Source organism: Sciurus vulgaris (assembly GCF_902686455.1).
Source record: "Sciurus vulgaris genome assembly, chromosome: 12".
Lineage (NCBI taxonomy): Eukaryota > Metazoa > Chordata > Mammalia > Rodentia > Sciuridae > Sciurus > Sciurus vulgaris.
Window position 1 is genome coordinate 105,286,106 of NC_136473.1, and position 18,820 is coordinate 105,304,925.

The 18,820-nt window shown below is 49.6% G+C and overlaps 1 long non-coding RNA gene across 1 annotated transcript in view; it reads left to right on the plus strand.

Moving 5' to 3' along the window:
- Positions 1 to 18,820, plus strand: part of LOC306641728 — a 222,184-nt gene that overhangs the window by 18,637 nt on the left and 184,727 nt on the right. Inside the window, exon 3 of the long non-coding RNA XR_013758268.1 lies at positions 823 to 1,315. This is a non-coding gene — a long non-coding RNA (uncharacterized lncRNA). The remainder of the gene's footprint in view (positions 1 to 822; positions 1,316 to 18,820) is intronic.

The following is an 18,820-nucleotide window of genomic DNA, read 5'->3' on the forward strand; positions in this document are numbered from 1 at the left end:
AGAAGGGTGTTTGGACAAGATTACCTTGAAATTTCCTACCAGTCTGAAGTTCTGTGTCTCTATTTCACTTCGATCTATCCACATCCCTATTCAGTAGGGAGGGGGCAGCACTATCCACATTTTACAAACAGTGGAACTGAGCCATAGAGAAGCAGAGTGTCCAGCAAACGAGTGGCAGTCTGAAACTAGGACTCGAGTTTGCAGATGCAAGTACTAGGACACCTTCCAGGAGGCTGCGAGACTCCGCACTTCAAAGTGAGCGAGCCTGTGAGCAGTGACCCCTTGAGGCTCCTTGTCAGCCAAGGTTCTCCATGGACGCCCAACAGGGTCACTTCCATTTCTACCTCTGAGATGATCTAAGGATATTTTTTTTCTTACTAGCTCTCCAAAAAGTCATATTACGGAGTTGGACACGGTGCAGACTGGAGACGTTCTCCTTGGCCGCCTACGTTCCCCGCTGGCCCGGGCTGGGTTGGGTATAGACATTCCTCACCTGACTCTTTGGAGGATTCCTTCTGCTGAGCCAGGAACTTAAGCCACTTGAGAAACTCACAATCACCTTATCCCAAAACGTTCTGTCCCCAACTGAGCCCCACCCCTTCCCAATCCACATTTTACTCCTCCTGCCAAAGGATCTGCAAAAGCTCCAGGTCCCCTCCCGCCCTCTGCCTACCCGGCTTGGCCAGAGGGAAGACTCTGCCCTCTCCTGGACCCTGGCTGTGTGGAGACAGTCCCCGGGAGTTTGTGGGTGCGGGAGTCTTCCCGTGCTTGAATCCAGACTGTTCAAGAGGACTCAGGATGTTTTTCCTTTCTGTCCACTAGGGGGCTGCCGGTAGAGGAATGGGAAAAAACGGAGGCTTAAAAAAATACGCTGCTGAAATTTCAGCAAGAGGGGAAAAGAGAGAGCGCGTGAGAGAGAGACAGCAGAGCAGTCCCAGGCTTCCTCTTCTCGTTCACGTCAGAGGCAGGAACCGACTGTGCTAAGGCTGTTGGCTCAACACGCAGACAGACAGGAGCAGACCCACGAGGGGGCGAGCAGGGGTCCTCCCCGAGCCGACAATTACCACTGGAGGAGCAAGCCGCCTGACTTTTTTGCTCTTATCTGGGCTGCCTCTTCTTCCACTCGCAGCCCTGCCGGCTTGGATTTCGTTCCTTTCTTGGAGCCTCCTCTCTTCCTCTCGGAAGGAGAAGGAGGAAGGGAAGAGAAGCGAGGGAGGTGGGCTCTCTAGGTGAGCGCATCAGCTGGCTCCAGCCCGAACCCACAGGAATCCTCTTCCCAGGAAGCTCCTCTGCTCCTGCCGGCACCCCGGCCCGGGTGAGTCCGGAGCACTCCGCTCCTTCCTTTCCTCGCTAGCGTGATTTCAGCACCAAGGAGAGCAACGAGGTGCATTTTGGTTTCTGTGTGTCGTCTGTGTGTTCCTGCAAGGCGTTTGGCACTAAGGTTACATTTAGTTCTCTTCTGCCAGTGGAACTGGGTTCTGCGTAGGGAACAGAAAGGCGCAAAACTATGTCGCCCGAATTGAGGGGGGACGTGGACCTGGGCCTTGCGGATGTGCATGAGCGTTTGTGTGTGTGTACTGTTGCATAAGACAGGTGAGGGCTGAGCTAAATTGCCGGTGGTTTCTGCGTCTCGCGCAAGGCTGTTCTTTTTGTATGGAGATGAGAGAGGGTTTGGGGAATTAGTCGTGCACCTTTTTTTTTTTTTTTTTTTTTTTTAACTCTTTCCCGACAAGCCCTCCCTCCACTGGAGGAAAGTATTGCAAAGGAAGCCTGGGGGGGGGGGGGGGGGGGTTGGGAGTGGAGGTAGAGTTCAAAGTTATGCTCCTCTGAGGGAGCTTGAAAGAGGTGGTTTTAAAAATGTCAGTTTCCCCAGAATTCTCTGGGATCTTGCTGTGGAGAGCGCCCAACGTGACCTTTTACTTTCTCTCCTGGAGCAAATTCATGGCAGGTGGGCAGGTGCAACAGGTTAGCCACAGCTGGGGCGGTCTGGGGGCAGAGGGCTCTCTGACTTCCTGATAGAAGGGGAGAGGTTGTGCCTTAAGCCTGGGGGAGTTTGGCTAATGTGGCTTCTACCACGTCACAAGGATCCGGGAGGTACCTTCCACTTTTCTGTCATTCTTGGCTATGTGCAGTTGGAAAGAGGACAAAAGTCTGTTCTGTCCTGTTTTCTGGGGCATTTGGCAGTGAAAAATAACCCCAAAGGAAGGTTTGTCTGCACATGTTCAGGGAAACAGAAGTGAACTCAGACTGGCCCCTGACTCAGGAGGACTTGAAGTGGTGCCCTGTGTTCCCCAGCACTGAGGTTCCACAAACAGGAGCTCCTCAGTGCAGCTACTTCTGCAAAGTATTGCTGTACATCTCCTGCTTCCTGCCTCCTCCTCCCGTGACTGTTCAGCCCATTCCCCATATCTGTCTTGCTTTTCCCTTGGAGATACTATGTGCATGTGCCCCACTGGTTTCAGATCTGCCCAAACCCCCTTGGGTGGAGCTATTCAACAAGTGGTGTTGGGTATTTTCTTCAACTGCCCAAATCTCCATGTAATCAGTATCTCAAGGGGTAAAGAGATGTGGCTTTTTCGAGGATCAAGCTTTGCCTTGATTTGGTCTCTTAATTTAAGTTTCTTCTGGTCATTTTTCCAAGTATGCCGAGGCACAGGAGATGTGGCCAGTAGTGGTTCACTCTTTCCAACCCTGAGTGAACCTTAGTGGTGTGCTTCTTTGTTCTCTTTTCAATTCAGCTCCCTGGGTCCCTCCTCCAAGGTGAAGAAAATACTCCCTGCCTTTGGTTACGGACCCTTCTGGGTGAGAGACATCTTCTGAGATGTCTTTTTCACTATGCTTAGCATCAGATACAGACACTTCAGTGTCTCCTTAGAATGGCAGGTAGTAGAATATTAGTGAAGAAAAGAGTGACACCAGAGGTTGTGATGGTGGGAAAAAAAGATAGAAATGGAGAATCAGAAACCAACACTGACTCATTCATATTTCAACTCTCCCAAATCCTTCCGTCCTTGAAATCCCACAGTTTGAACAAAGGAATGGATAGATTTCTGTATGACATGTCCCTGAAGGTTTAAAAACCTCATGCCCTTGCAGTGGACCCTGTCCAAAGCCACCATTTATTACTAAAGTCCCCATACTTAGTGGTCATTATCTCATTAATGCCCTTAAATTCTCTGTGAAAGAAGTGCTCAGTGACATTATCAGGCCCATTTTTTAAAAGGAGAGACATAGATGTTTAAAGTGCAAGGCCAGAGGGTAGCAAAAGCGGAAATAGAACTTCTGGTCTACTCATATCTCATCACCTGTAAAATGTAGACTGGCTCATGTGTGGGGGGCAGGGATGGAGTGCTTCCTGCAGACAGATTAGTAACCGAACTCTTCCAGTGAGCTCCGTGTGGAGCAATGACCTCTGAAGAATGGGAATCAGCCAGGAGTCTCAAGGCGCCACTGACCTGCAGGTCTTGGCCAAGAAGATGACCAGAAGCCAGTGACGATCCCTCTGCATTTTCTGTAACCGTGAGCCCTGGGTCCACATCAGGCACCCGACTGCCACACTCACTTTGCCTCAGAAATCCCAGTTGAAGGCACTATTCCCAGGGCACATTGCCATACAAGTGTGGGTTTTAGGCATTTGATGACTTCTCTCCTATGAACCTTCTCCAGGACCACCTTCACTGAACCCCTGTGGCTCAGAATGTGGAGAGGATGAATAAGGAGAAGGAAAAATAGAAACCCACCCACCATACAAAACCTCCCCTCCCCCATCAACTCTACCCCTCCTATCAGGCCAGGGTTCTAGTGAGAAATCCATTGTATTCTCAAATCCATTCCTCCTGCACTGAACAGAGGAGCTCCCGTTGGTCTGCCTCTGAGATCCAGAGAGATGAGAGATGGTGGGGAAAGGTGGAATGATAAGAAAGTCAGCATCCTGCCCTATTCTCCATGACCATAGGAACTTTAAAATGATGGGTATAATTTACACACAGTAAAATGCACAGATCTTAAGGCTTCAGATTAGTAAGTTTTGACAATCGTGAGTACTCATTTAACCCCGACCCCAAAGAGACATGCCAAAGTTCCCTCATCCTTCTCTCCAGTCAATATTTCTCTCCTCCAACCCCATCACTTTCTGACTTTTATCAGCGTAGCTTAGTCTGCCCCACTATGTAGTAGGAATGTCTTGCTGAATGTATCACACAATGAATACATCATGTGAACCCAAGATTTTAAGAGAATATCTGACACAACTGTTACTAGGTGGATAGCAGAAAGAGTGAGAAGGGGTACATTCTGCATCCCAGCTTGAGGTCATGATGTTGGAAAGTCAAGGCATTTCAACTGTGTGTACAGAAGCCAACAATCAAGTCAATACAGGATCTATGGCAGATCCCTGCCTGTGAGCTGACCTGAGTTGTTTGATGGTACAGTTCCTGAAAATGATGTTGAAATTTATACTTAAAATGTGGAATGCTGCATTTAGGTGATTGGTCATGAATCACCTTATTTGAGCTCCAGGGGAGAGAGCTGAGGAAAGAGTACCAGCTGAACTTGGTAGAGAGAAAGAGAAGAGAGCTCACTGTGGTAGTGCTTATGCTATGAAATCCAGCTCCATCTAAGGATCATGGCTGAGTTCAAAGTGACTTTAGAACCAGAAACACTTGTTGAGACTCATGACCCTGGATCATAGCTCTAGCCAAGAACCTCCCTGTTCAACCTGCTTCCATGCCTGGGCTGGGCACTCAGGCACAGAGTACTCTTTTCTGTTTTACCATTAAGAAGCAATGGAGTTATCAGAACATTTTGATGACTTTGTTGAATATACAGATGTGTGCATGTGTGTGTGTTTGCACATATGCTATCAGAAGACACACACACCCAACCCACCATGCCATCTTGCCTGTCTGATTCTTTTCTGTTCTACCTCTAGTTTAAGGACCACTGGATTGAGATGGAACATTTATTGCACAATTTGAACCTGGGCTCCTCAACTGAAAAATCAGTCTCTGGCAGATCAATCCACAAATCAGAGTCTTGTTCTCAAAATGTGTCCAGATAGAACACAGCTATTTGCAGGTTCAATGGGTTCTGAGATTTTACTATAGCATTTTCTTCCAGGGTCTTGCCCCTTTCTGGGTTCACCTTCTGCAGAGACTGCACTGAGCCAGCTCTTGTATGAGGAGGTCCCTGATTAATCTCTCCCACTGGGATCCCATGGAGTAGAGTACAGGTTGCTAAGCCATCACCTCAGGGCAAGTGAGAAGACAAAGCAAAGATTCCCTATCACAGGCGGAAGACTGTGCAGGGATACAAACCCAGATGATGCCCATCAAGCCCACCATAGTAAATGACTTGAAAGAAGGACAGGGACACACATTTGCCTCATCTTGATTCTGAGCTGTGTTAATGCAAATGAGATTCTCTATCTAACGCGAGTTTCGTCTTTGTAAGAGAGAATCTTATGGAGGAGACTCATTACATTTTTACCTTGGAACAGAACTTTGGGCTTGAACTTAGTAATGAGTATGTCCATTGGCATGGGGAATCAACTGCTCTGCTCTACTCTCTTTCCCTCTTTTTTCCTATTTTTCATCTTAGCCATTTTTGAGTGTGTAGTTCAGGGGCAATGAGTGCATTCACATGGTGTGCAGCCATCACCACCACCCATATCCGGAACATTTTCACCTTCCCAAAGTGACACTCTGTCCCTTTAGATAATAGCTCCCCATTTCCTCCTTCCCTCAGCCCCTGGCCACCACCATTTTGCTCTCTCTCTGAATCTAACTATCCACTTTCCTTATACAAGTAGAACCCTCCAGTATTGGTCATATCTGGATCATTTCACACAGCATAGCATCTTCTGGGTCCATCCATGGAATAGCCTGGGTCAGAATTCTCTTCCTTTCCATTGCTGAAGAACATTCCATTGTATGAATATGCCACATTTGGTTTATCCATTCGTCTGTTGATGGACACTTGAGTCGTTTTCTATTCCTGTCCTTCAATTCTGGCCAATTGCATCTGCTTTACTCTCTAACCAAATCGGAAGGGCAACTCTGGTTATAGCACTGGTTTGAGTTGAAATTGTTCCCATTCCCTATGAAACCCAAGCAGGTGTCTTCCCAGAGGCAACCTGGAGAGGATTCATGGGGCCTGTGCACATGAATGGCTGGGTCTGTGTTGGATGCTCAGGCTGTCGTTAATGTGTACAGCAGAGACCGTTCAAGGGAACTGGGATCCTATGCTTATCCTCTATTCCCCTATGACTTGCCCCAATCTTATCCCAGAGAGGTGCCAGCACTTAGGGGGAGGCACAACTCTCACTCTTGATGGGCCTGACCTGGGTGGTGACTGACAAGGCGAAACTCCAGCATGAAGAAAGGGGGTCAGGACAAAGGAGGGAGCCGCCTTGTTATAGTTCACTGAAAGCTTCCAGCCCTGATCTCTTGGGGACCTCTATGCTTACAGCAGGGCACTGGCAGCCTCACCCGACTTGGCTTCTTCAATGGCATCTCGTGCTCTGGCTGTAGATGATTCAATAAAAGTTATTATCCAGACCCAGGAGGAACTCACAGGCGTTTTAATCTGGATGTGCCCCAACATTCTGCACAGTACAAGACTGACAAAGGAGAAGGAGCCTGGAACGTGGATCCAGGAGAGCGTCAACCAGGGTGGCTAATATTTGACAACAGCTTAGCAACATCTCTGAGCTGGAATTTAATCTTTGATTCTGGTCCACCTAAAAATTCCCATTCCTGGGCCCTGGCAGCTTGGATCCTTTATTGCTCAATGAAAATCTCAGCCAGCCTCCCCCCAGTGCTAACTTGGAGTGCTGGCCCAGGGCTCCGTGCAGAGAATGCACTTCAAAGTGCTGATTAAAACGAATAAAATAAAATAATTAAAAATGTTTGCTGTTATTACCATTAACAGTTTCATTAAATACTCTGTATCATTTAGTGCCTAAAACACTATGACATATACTATTATCTTCACTTTACGGATGAGGAAACTGAGGCATAGTGGTGCTCAGTAACTAGCTCCGCATTTTACAGCTAGGAATGATAGTGCAGAGACTTAAGCCCGGGTTCAAAGCCTGTCTTCACTGCTTTCTTGTCTTTCTTTCTTTCTTTGCTCCTTGTGTGGTGCTGGAGATGGAACCCAGGGTCTTGCCCACTCCAGGCAGGTGTCTACTGATCCACACCTCCAGCCCTTAACTACTTTCTTATGTTGTTTTTGTCACTCACTTCACAATTAATGATGGTGTCCTCGTGGTTCATCTCAAACACTTTTATATGAATTTTGTCTTTCATTATTGCTGAGCTCTACATGTGAAAAGATCTTGCCTCTCTGCCAGATTACCTGGCCCCGACAGCTGGGAGAGTCCATCAGGGGTCTGGAACGTAGTAGGGCCCCATGAAGGGTTTCGGAGTAGCTGCTGGCTCTGCTTGACCAAGTACAAATATCTCCTCGCTCGTTTTTCTTTTCAGTAATAATAACAGCAGCTGTGGTTTATGGAGTGTTCAGTGTGTGCTGGGCTCTAGACCAGGCCCTGTGATGGAGGATGGTCACATAATAGTAAAAGCAGCTCTCATGATTTTTTGGAGGTTTCTCTGAGAGCCGCCATGCTGGTGTTGTAGGTAGTTATGGTTCATTTATCTAATACTCATATCAACCCGGAAGGCAGGGATGGTAAAGACAACCAGTCACGTGAGTCACGGACTGGTCAGGCCCACACTTCAGCCGACACAACCCCTCTTCCCTAGGAAGACCACAGGAGAACACATAGATGATAAATACAAAACTCCCAGGAGGCTCAGAGAGGTTAGCTAGCTTGGCCAATGCCACACAGTACAGGCTTGAACCAAGGCCCAAGCTCTTCTCTCTCTCTCTCTCTCTCTCTCTCTCTCTCTCTCTCTCTCTCTCTCTCTCTCTCTCTCTCTCTCTTTCTCTCGTGTCTCATGTCATCTCCTCCCCTGGGTCCATGTGCACTGAACCTGCAGGACAAAGGAGCAAGAAGCAGGACCTGGGGGTTGTTACCAGGAAGCTTGGCTTCAAGTTCCTACTCAACCAGGTACTGACACTGTGACCTTTAATCTGAGATGCCTCATTAGAAGTGCCCCCTGACCCCAAAAGCCTAAGTTCTCATGAGAATTGAATGGGGCACAAGTACTAAGTGCATAGGATGGTGCCTGGCATGCATCATGTCCTTATGAACAACTGTACCAGCCCTGGGTACTTGGCACTTTAATAAGCTAGCAGTGAGCAGGGCTGACCTGGATTTGATATTCTCCTCAAGTGCTAATGGGTTGGGCTGGCCCTTGTTTTACATCACCTTGATTTCATGAGCATGTGTTGGGCTATTTTTTCTTCTACTCTTTTAGCACCAAGAGCCTGGCAGGCTGATATTTAAAAATATCTGAAAGATGCCTCTTGCCAATTAATTACCTAGAAATTGTACCGGACTGAAATTAATTTGAACCTTAAGGAGACACCATGTTTTTGAGCCCCATTCCACACTCAGCTGGAGATTAGAAACATTTGGATTCCTCTCCTCCTATTTTCCCCTCCCTCTAGGTTCTTCTGCCATTCTGAGTTTTATTTATGAAACATTTTCCCTTCGTTTATAATTATGTTTTCCATAAGAAGAACATCCAACAGCCACCTCCTGGCTGGGCTTGAGTAATTGTTTGAATTTTTTGAAGATGTGCAATTCCAAAGCCTTGAGTTTATATAGATTACCTTGAATTTATCTCTGAGCGTGTCGGGAGAGACGTTGTGGCCTGCCTGGCGAAGCGATGGAACCCCTCCCGGCCCCCAAGCCCCAGTGTCTGTGTGCAGAGACTGTTTGTCTAAACGGATTTCTGTAAAGCACACGCCTTCATAAAGCAGAGTTTGCCAGCCTATCCTGTTTAAGCGCCCTGATGTCCCCTGTGAGCTTGTCAATACCAAGGTCAGTAGCAGCGACCAGGCCAGGGACAGGTGTGGGGAGCCGATCAGCTGACAGCCTTGTGGCCTCCGCCTCCTCTTGACAGCAGCCAGCTGTGTGCCAGGGCAGAGGGCAGCACCCAGCTGGACAGCAGTGTCTGCGGGTGCAGGCGGGCAGGGTGGCCATCTGGGCAGAGGGACAGGGCCCTGCACAGCAGAGGAGAGCCTTGCAAATGGCCGTGCTGAAAAGGGCAGGGGCCACAGCCGTCTGCAAGGGGCTGTCTCCTCACAGTGACCCCAGCTGTGCCACAGAGAGACGGGACTTATAAACCCAGCCATAAAGGCTCTTATTCACAGCCGTAGATATTTATAGAGATATAAATGGAGTTTAATGCTGGTGAAACTCATTGTAAAAGCAAAAGACTTCATCTGTGTCTATACTTCAATGCAGGTCTGTGCAGGGCTTCCTGCCTTTCTGTGGCCAGGAGTGTGTGTGTCCATGCACCCTGGTGCCTGCCCAGCTGGCTACATGGTGACAGCCAGCGAGGTCTCCTGGAGCCTTCCAGGGAGGGTTCCAGCCCTGCTCCACTCCCCTGGTCTCCCAGGGCTGCTTATGAGCAGTGAGGAAAGGAGGAAAAGGCCAGAACACCGCTAACATCAAGCGCTTCCAACAGTCGGGAGTCTGGCTTGAAATAAAACCATCTGAGGAAGGTGAGCTTTGCATCTGCCTTGGAAGCTGCCAGTCCCTGCTCCTCATAGCTCCAGACGTGCCGTGATGGCAAAGCCTGCCTGACCGGCCCCCAAGCCTTCGTGTCTCCTCGGGCTTTGCATGCTCACTGCCATGCTGGGCGACAGAAACACTGTGAAGCTCTGCCCCACAGGAGTTTGAATCCTGTCTCTGCCACCTGCTGGCTGAGTGGCCTTGGGGAAACCTCTTGACTTCCCTGAGCTTCAGTTTCCCCATGCTTGGAATGTGGTAAATAGCTCCTGCCTCTCAGAATTTCTAGGTGTTAAGTAAGCTGTCATTTCTGTATCAAGACTCATAACTGCCCTTAGGTAGCACACAGAGGGTCTTCAGTTCATAGAGTTGTCATTTGGGGGGAATGTCCACTGCAGAAGAGGTGCATTCAGAGGGCAGAGGGCCCTTGCTTTGACACGCATTGTCTCCACAGGCCAGGGAGGCCCAGGTGGCCTGAGCCAGCTGCAAGAGCAAGTGTGTCCTCCAGGCAGGCAGTGGGTGTGGCCTGCCCTCCTCTCACAGTGTCCTCTGGGCAAAATGCCTGGGCAGCAGCTCAGTGAAAGTTGGTCTGACCAAATAAGAGAGCTCTTATCTTGTTGGAGTTGCCCTTGTAGTTGGGCCTGTGTCCTTATAACTGGCTGCTTGGAAAGATAAGGGGCAGCAAGGAGCCCACCTGGGGCACTGATTTCCTAGGGAGCGAGTCTTCTAGCAACTAAGGATGCCTTTCGGGACTTGACCCTGGAAAGGTCAGTCAATCATGCAGACAGCATGGCATTCACACTGGGGCACCCTCCACCTAAGGGAGGGGCCAGGTAGAATATTCTGGAGGAGAGGAAAGGGTGCTATTGATCTGGACCCTGATGGGCACTGAGCGGGGTGGGGAGGAGGCCACTATCACTCAATCTCTTATTAAAAATGGTCCAAGGCGGAGTGCCCGACTTATTAAAATGCAAAGTAAGACTGTGCATGCCTCCTGCCCTCCCCCGCCCTCTTTTTCATTTGTATTTTATCAGCTTAATGTAGCAAGAATGAAGGGCCCGGGCAGCTCTCCTCAGGGACTGGAGGTGAAGGGAACAAAACCCTTGAGAGGCCAGGGGCTTCTGTGGCAGCGGCTTCCCTCCTGGGGCAGGGCCTCCTCGGCCCCAGCAGCACCGGTTCAGTGGCCAGAGGCCCAGGAGACAGGGAGCTGTGCGACTCTGCAAGCAGTGACCTCGTGTGATGGCAGCCATGGGAACCCGCCTGACACCCCAACTCTGTGATGTGGGGAAATCCAGGACGGACACTCGGCTCCTGCCTCTGGAGACTCACTGCCCCCTTCTTTCTAAGTTCTTAAGGTCGAATGTCATTAAGGGCATATTCACTGGTGGCGGAGCCTGCCTGCAGGGAAGTAGCTTGTTCACGTCTGATATTTTGCATCTCATGCTAGAGTCGGGCTCAGCATCCAGCCGGAGCAGGCCCTGCCGGAGATGGGAGGGGGCTGTGGAAATGGCTGCCCAAGATCTGCTCTGAGGATGCTTGGGGTCTCCAGGGCTCTGTGTCACCTGCTGGATCCAAAGCTCGCACCCCGCCTATTGCTCAGCAGCATAGCAACTGCTAATACCTACCTGTGGAAAGCTCTTCTCGGGCACCCTCACTCCTTCACTCTCAGAAACCAGCCAGATGGTCAGTCTCCTTTTGAGTGTGCTGCTATTATCCCCATCCTACAGGTGGGAAAACTCAGGTACAGAGTTTGCCAATTTTTCTGAAGGCACAAAAGGCAGAGGCAGCTTCCGAACCCAGGCCCTCTGCACTCACTGTGCTGTCTGAGCATCACTCGGAATCCTTCCAGCTTCTCTTTCTGGACAGTGGAAGGACAGCTGGGGAACCCACCCCCCAAAGCATGGCTTGAATCCCAAAGGGGGCGTTGAGAGCAGAACCAGAGAAGTCGCTGTTCATGGCTGGTGCTCAGGGGGAGGGGGCGTGCTCCCCCCTCCCTCCCCCTCCTCCGGGGGGTCACTGGGTTTATCAGAAAGCTTCACCTAACTCCTTCAGGACCAGAGAAGAACCAGGTCCAGAGCGGGCGCGCTTTCCTGACTGTATTTCCCTTTGTCCAGTCTCGCAAGGTGGTGTCAGTTTTCATCTGCCTCGGTCGCCTCAGCCACTTTGTGGCTTCCCACGATGGGGATTATCTGAGCTGCAGTTGTAACTACCCATTCACTTGTGGGCCACTTCTTCCAACTCTGATCAGCCCTCGCACCAAATGAAATTCCCGTAGTGGACTCTCAAAGGATCGGTCCAGCAGGCGGGCGTCAGGCAGGTGTGGGAAGGCAGGGCTGAGAAGCTCGCTTTGCTCCTGCTGTGGTGTCCTGTCCGGCTCTGAGGCCGTCTGTGGAGCATCAGTGGCAGCCACTGGAGGGGTACTGGGCGGGAGCAGGTGGTGCTGGCGGCGGGGGGCAGAGTTCAGGTCAGTGGCAGCCCGGCACACGGCTGCCCTCAGGTCAGAGATGCGGACAGAGGCAGTGGGAGGGCAGCTCAGTGCTTCTGAGCCACGCACAACGAGCCAGACACAGGACCACCGAGCCAAGGGGCAGACATCCCAGAGCAGATGCAGGGGTGGGGCCCTGAGAACCCAATGCAGGCAGGGCAGAGGCTGGTGTTCAGTTTTTGCCTGGGGTGGTGGGTGGGGACACTTTGGAAGAGGCCGTCACAGCTCTGGGTGAGTTAATTCAGGGCTGAGTTTATCCCCGGCTGGGAGCATCTGCCTACACGCAGGAGGGTACTGAGTGAGGGCAAAGGGGCCAGTGAACTTGAGTCTGGCCCTGCTTAACTGTGCCCTTATACTGAAGTCAATTCACCTCTCTGAGCCTCCATTTCCTGGGTTCTAACTTTGCGATGATGATACCTCATAAGGAATTTTGAGACTATTGAATAAGGCAGCCTGGGTGCTCTGTAAATGTTGCTTCTCTTCCCCAGCAGAAATACTAATTCACATTTCTGTTGTATTTCTGACTTTTCAAATTCTAATTAAAGCAACACATTTGATCCATACAACCCTTTCTGAAGGTCTATCAGGAATCACACCCACGTTACGGAATGGGAGGACTACTACAGAGACCCAGTGACTTATCCAAGGAGGCACAGGCAGGAAGTGACAGAACTGAGACCACAGCCCCACCGCCTTGTGCCTTTCCATCCAACTGTGTGCAGCCCCCTTGTGCTGTGATTGGGCAGGTCAAGGAAGTCGGGTCAGGAAGACCCACTGCCCGGATGTCTCTGCAGATGCTAGGCAGGACTTGGGGGTCTCAGAGGCTCGCTTCAGACTTCCAAGTCTTTTTAATTCCACAGTGTGTTCTGGGGCAGCTCCCTCCGGGGATGGGTGTTGACCGCTACCGAGGTCAAGTTTCCCGTGGGCCAGAGAGCCTCAGAAGCTTTGCCGCTCCCCAGCCTGAGTCACTTGGGGCAGCCACCGTGTAGGAACTAGCCACCCTTATTCCGTCACTATAAAGAACACAGAGTCCAAGTCCTGCAGATAGGAGCCTGAGGTGTCACCCCCCAGAGGGCCACTCCAGCCAACTCATCTAAAGCAGCCCCCTGTACTCCCCCAGTTTATTTTGTTTATCACATTTATCACCGGCCAGCCTAGCAGGTATTTATTTGATTTCCTCCTTATTGTCTGTTTCCTCTCAATAGAACCTAAGTTCTGAGACTAGGATTTTACCTGTCTTATGCACAGCTGCGTTCCCAGCCTGGAACACTGTTGGCGGTCAATAAATATTGGTTGGGCAAAATGAATGAGCGGCTCTTCATCCAGTGTGCTCTGTTTCAACAAGCTGTTACTAAAGACCTACCCTGAGCCAGTCGTTTTGCTAATGGCTGGATGTGGAGTTCAGTGGGGTGAGGATCCTGTCTTTGAGGCTCTCCCAAAGAGAGAGGTTGGAGCAGAGAAAAAGTTAGAAATACAGGTAGCCAACCTCACAGCATGAAGAGCTAACATCTGGGGACCAGCTGTGCGGGGGGAGGCAGGGAAGGGCTACTCATGCTGCTTGGGGATCCCATGATGCTCCGCAGAGGGACTGACGTGGGCCGTGGTCAGGGTTCACAGGGTTTTGCTAACCAGAGAAGGGGAAGCAGGCAGAAGGACCAGCATGTGCCAAGGCTCAGAGTCCTGCAGAAAGCATGCGGGAACCCGGAACCAGCCCTGGGTGGCGAATGAGGCTGACCAAAGAGACGGGAAGTTGGTCTCCCTCTTTGGACACCCATGGGGACAGCTGCCAACTGCTGGGAGGACTGTAGGTATGACATCTTGCTCTAGGTTGTAGGATGCAAGTTGCCACCTCTTTCTTCAGAGAAGCAAAGGAGCAATTTAACCAAGTTGTATTCACTATCAAGATACTTGCTCACACTGACCACATCTTTACTGTAATATGCCTAAGCCGAAGAGTGATGGTAGGGACTTGGGGTGCAGAGATGGCCCTGCGGAGGCCTTGCTGGGAACTGGGGGCCGCTATTTTGTTCTTACTTCAGCAACACAGGGCCAGCTCTCAGCTGCCCATGAGCCCTCTAACTCCTGCCGTAAAAATGACACACTCTGATTGATAACAGTGGCTGAAGGCAAGATTGTTCAGTGAGAGCAGCAGGGAAGAGAGAGACCCCGAGACCAGAAACCCTGAATGTTCATTCTGTTTCCTCTAACTGTGGCTTGTTTCAGAGAATCGTCCATTCTGTTTATTCAGCTCCTCTTCTGGAAGGAAGATGTGGCTGGGAGGCTCCCAGGCCAGTGGCTCCATCCAAGAAAATGCTTCTCTATTGATTTGTGTGTCAGCAATTCAAATGGGGGTATTTATACTGCGGCTGAGCACCTAATAAAAATTTAAATTATTGTTTAAAAAAAAAACGGAAAGAAGGGGAAAAAAAAAAAAAAAAACTCATCAAGAAACAAGCTCCTGAGCAGAGGAAAAGACAGCGGGACTCATAATATGAGGGCCTCGGGAAGGGAGCTGGAGGGCAGGGATTGTGAGGTTGGCCAACATGGGCTTCAGGCTCTTGAATTTCTCCCTGTAAATGCTTCTCCCTCCAATCTGGACAGGTCTCCCAGGCTCTGCAGCTCTGACTTCAGCCCCTGGCTTCACCACCCATTAGCTGTGAGCTGGGGTAGATAACAGGCATTTCTGCTTGACCCTCCTGTGCCATAGAGAGGAGGAAGCAGGGGCATCTGAAATGAACCCACTCATGCAAAGCTATTGGACAGAGTCCAGCACTTAGTAGGTGCTCAGCAAAAAAGCTTTCTTCCCCATCCTCCATTACAGGGTCCCATGATTAGGCCCTTCCTACAGGTCCTTCCATGCCCCGTAACCTGTGGAAATCTGACTGCAGCTGCTACTTGAAAGGCCTGAGCACTTAATCACACCTGTGTATAAATGATGGATAAGGAATTAATAGGTTAGGTGTGGCACTCATGGAAAGCAGAAGGAGAGAAATGAAGGAAGCTTAAATGGCAGAATGTCAGCACCCAGGCAAAGCCTCTAGGGATATTTTGGGTGATAGGACCCTGTAATACCTTCAATCATGCCCACTGGGAGACCAGCTCCTGGTCTCCTGTAAGGACAGGTGATACAGAAGATCAGGAAAGCAAGGGATGGGGCCTTCAAACTTTAAAGCCAGCATCAGAGGACAGCCCTCTTCCATGGCCACTTCCCTGACCTTGACCGACGTTAACCAACCTTCCCCACAATACTGAGCTCCAGCTTCCTGCTCGCACCACTGGCTAGTCCTCCAGTTCCAGCGATTGCATAGTCAATGGCCTCTTTCCAGCCACCTGCTGCTTTGCGCCTGCCTCACTGTCCAGGCCTGGTTTCTGTCACCCTTGGTTGCTGTTGATCCCTTGCAGAACCTCTCCGGACTCTTTTTCCTGTGCTCACCTGGCAGAACTCCTACCTGGTTCAGCCGGGGCTGGCCTCTCCATGCACATGTCTGAACAACCGTGGGGCAGAACAAAGAGCTGCGCTCCCCACTCTGCTCACAGGAATGGCCACGGGCCCAGTGAACACCCGAGGCAGCCGAGCCGTCGCCATCCTCAGCAGCAAGCGACCTTGCCACTTTCCACCACTCCGTCCCTCCTCTCTGCGAGGACTGCCTGCCCTCCCTTTGCAGCCTCCTCTCAGCTGACCCTGTGCCTGTGCTCTCCGGCCTCCCCCTCTGTTCAGAGAGGCCAAGGCCAGCCCTCCCGCTGTGCGCCCCACATGGCGGCTTCCCAGGCGCTCCCCTCTCAAGTCTTCAATCTCCCTCGCGGGTTCATTCCTGTAAGCACGAGGCAGGCAGATGCGCCCCGAGATCTCCTCCCTTAGAAAGCAAAAGCCTTCCTGCTTCCACTCTCTTCCAGTTTCTACCCCGCTTCTTGCCTCTTTGTCTACAGCAAAACTTACTGAACATGTCGTTGTCCCACTTTCCGACACCCATTCTCCTTCCACCCAGTCTGGCATCCATCTTCAGCATCCCAAAAGCCTGCCCTTGTCAAGGTCTCCAGTGATCTTCACGCTGCCAAGTCGTGGTCACTTCTCTGTGTCTTCATACTTGACCTCTCAGCTTTATCGGCAATGGTTTCTTTCTGTACCTCATGGTCTTCCCCTGGCTTTGGTGGCATCCCCACCAAGGGTTTTCTTCTCTCTCAAAGGCTGATTCCTTTGAGATTCCTCTCACTGTCCTCAACCTTTGAAGACTGGAAGCTCTGGAATTCAGTCATGAGCCTCTTTCTTTTCTCTCCTCTACTTTCTCACTCTCGGGTGAATTTGTATCATTAATACACCAGCGGCTGTCAAGCCTGTGTCACTAGCTCTGGCTTCTCTCTGTAACCCAGCCTGGAGAGTTCATTGTCCACCTGGCATCTCTACTTTGATATTTAATGAGGGCCTCCAACATAATGTGTCCCAAAACAACTCTGGATCTGTTGATGTCCTAAACTGCCCTCTCCCAGTCTCTTCTTTCTCCATAAAAGGTACCACGTCTACCAGGTGGCTCAAGGAACAAAAATGAGAAAGAGCCAAATCTTTCCTCTACTGTTACCACCTCAGGCCCCAGTTGGGCCACTGCAAAAGCTCCCCAAGTTGCCTCAACTTTCACTTTTCTCCTTGAGTCAATCTATAACCAAAATTAAAGTGATCTATTGAAAAATTAACTCGAGTTATACTGTTTGGCTTCCTTTATGATAGTCTTCACCCTTAAGATAAAACTCAAAATCTTGCATGATTTAACATCTACATATGTCTTAGACCTCATCTTCTACCTCTTTCTGCTCATAAACTCTTATACTTCTGTTGGTTTATTAAAAATGACAATCTCAGGTATCTGAGAACCTTTATGATATGTTTCCTAGAAATATTAGGATTTATAATATCTGTTTCAGAGAAATCTTAGGAAGCATATAATTCAACTCCCACAACTTATGAACAAGGAGATTGAGACCAGAGAAGGGAAGTCTGAAGGCCAGTCAAGTCTCTGGATGACCAACTCTGTGTTCTTTCCACTAACATGTACAGGATGACCCTCACCTTCTGAATGTCCCATCAGCATCTCACCTTGTGAGTTTCGGGGTCCATCTTGGTAGAGAGATAGGTCTTGGATGGGGTTCATTCTCTGTTGTCATTTTAATTGGGTCTACCTGGTTGACTCTCTGTATTGCTGTAGTTGAGAGTCCTTGAAAATCACTATGGAGAGATTGGGATATTAAACAGAAATCTAATGGATCCAAAGTTTCTGGGAAATATTCAATTCCCTAGAAAGAGAGTCACTATATTTTGTCCCCAGGTGAACTGTTAAGTAGACAGTCCAGTTGACATGAGAGTCCTTTTGTGGTTCGTTGGGGGAACTGGGGGTGCTTGTGATAGCCTGGCGCCATCTTTCCCTGGAACCACCAAGGAGCAGTCAGTGGAAAGGATCTTCCTGTCAGTGTAGCGTTGATCGATGGCCTCTTCCTGCCCTTGTCTGTGCTTGACTGTCACTCCTTACATGCCACATTGGGGCTCATTCAAGCTGATTTCCCCCGTCCCGCCCACCTCCACCTCTCTGTTGATTTTCCTATAATCAAGGATTATTTGTGTATCAGGTTCACTTCACTGAAAAACAACCATTGCCTTGAAGGATTTTACATCATGCTATCACATAAAATTATTTTGGAAAAATAATCATATTTTTAAAAATACCCAGCCTTTGTGATAATTTGGGGTCACATTTTTTCTCTGCTTTTCCTTTTATATTCTATATCTTTGGTCTGGCTGTGGGCTTTTAAAATCCACACCTCAAATGCAAATCTTTCCGATCTGCATTTGCTGATCTCCTATCAACAAAGAGGATGTTGGCTTAGTCACATCATATTCTGCTTTGTATACGTACTTTCTCTGACCACAGGTAGGGAGGCTAGGATGTCCTCTGTGAAAACCCTCTGAACTGCGTCTTCTGACTCTTATGTACAGCATGTACTTTAGGAGATGGGGGAGGAGTGTCTGGGTGTGATTTTACTTGCATATTGGGCTCAGGCCCAACCTGCAGAAAATCTTTCCAATCCATTTTTTACTTGAAAATATAATAAGCAACAAGCTGGACTTCATCCCACATCTCCAAAGAGCCTACAGATTGTACAGCTACTCCTTATTTCCTGGCCTCTTAGAACCTTGCAGGATGTAACAGAATAGTTGCCAAATCATCGGTTCAATGAAGACGAGCTGGCGGGGGTTGGGTTGGTCTCTTACTCTTACGTGGGTGATCCTTGAGGGATTCTCGAAGGTGGTGTTTCTGCACACCCAACAGCACTGGTAACTTTATGTGCTCTTCTTTTACCATGTTTACTATCATCGAAATAATCCATCGTTTGGTGTCATTTATTTACCTGCTCTATGGAAGAAGTGCCGGAATCCTCGGTGTGGTTCCTAAGCACACTAAACTCTGTCCTTGTTGCATTTTTTTTTTTTATGGATTGGCACTGCAGAAGCCGCCTCCCATCACCCCACTTCCATTGACATAACACATTCTTAAATGCAGAAGCCACTTGATGACTTCTCAATGACAGGTGCCCCTGTCCTGGGAACTGTCCTGGGTCCTGAACCTCCTAGGCAACCAAGGTCTCTGAGCTCACGGAATGTCCCTTCTGAGGAAGACGTGCTACACGTCCTTGGCCAAGCTCTGTTG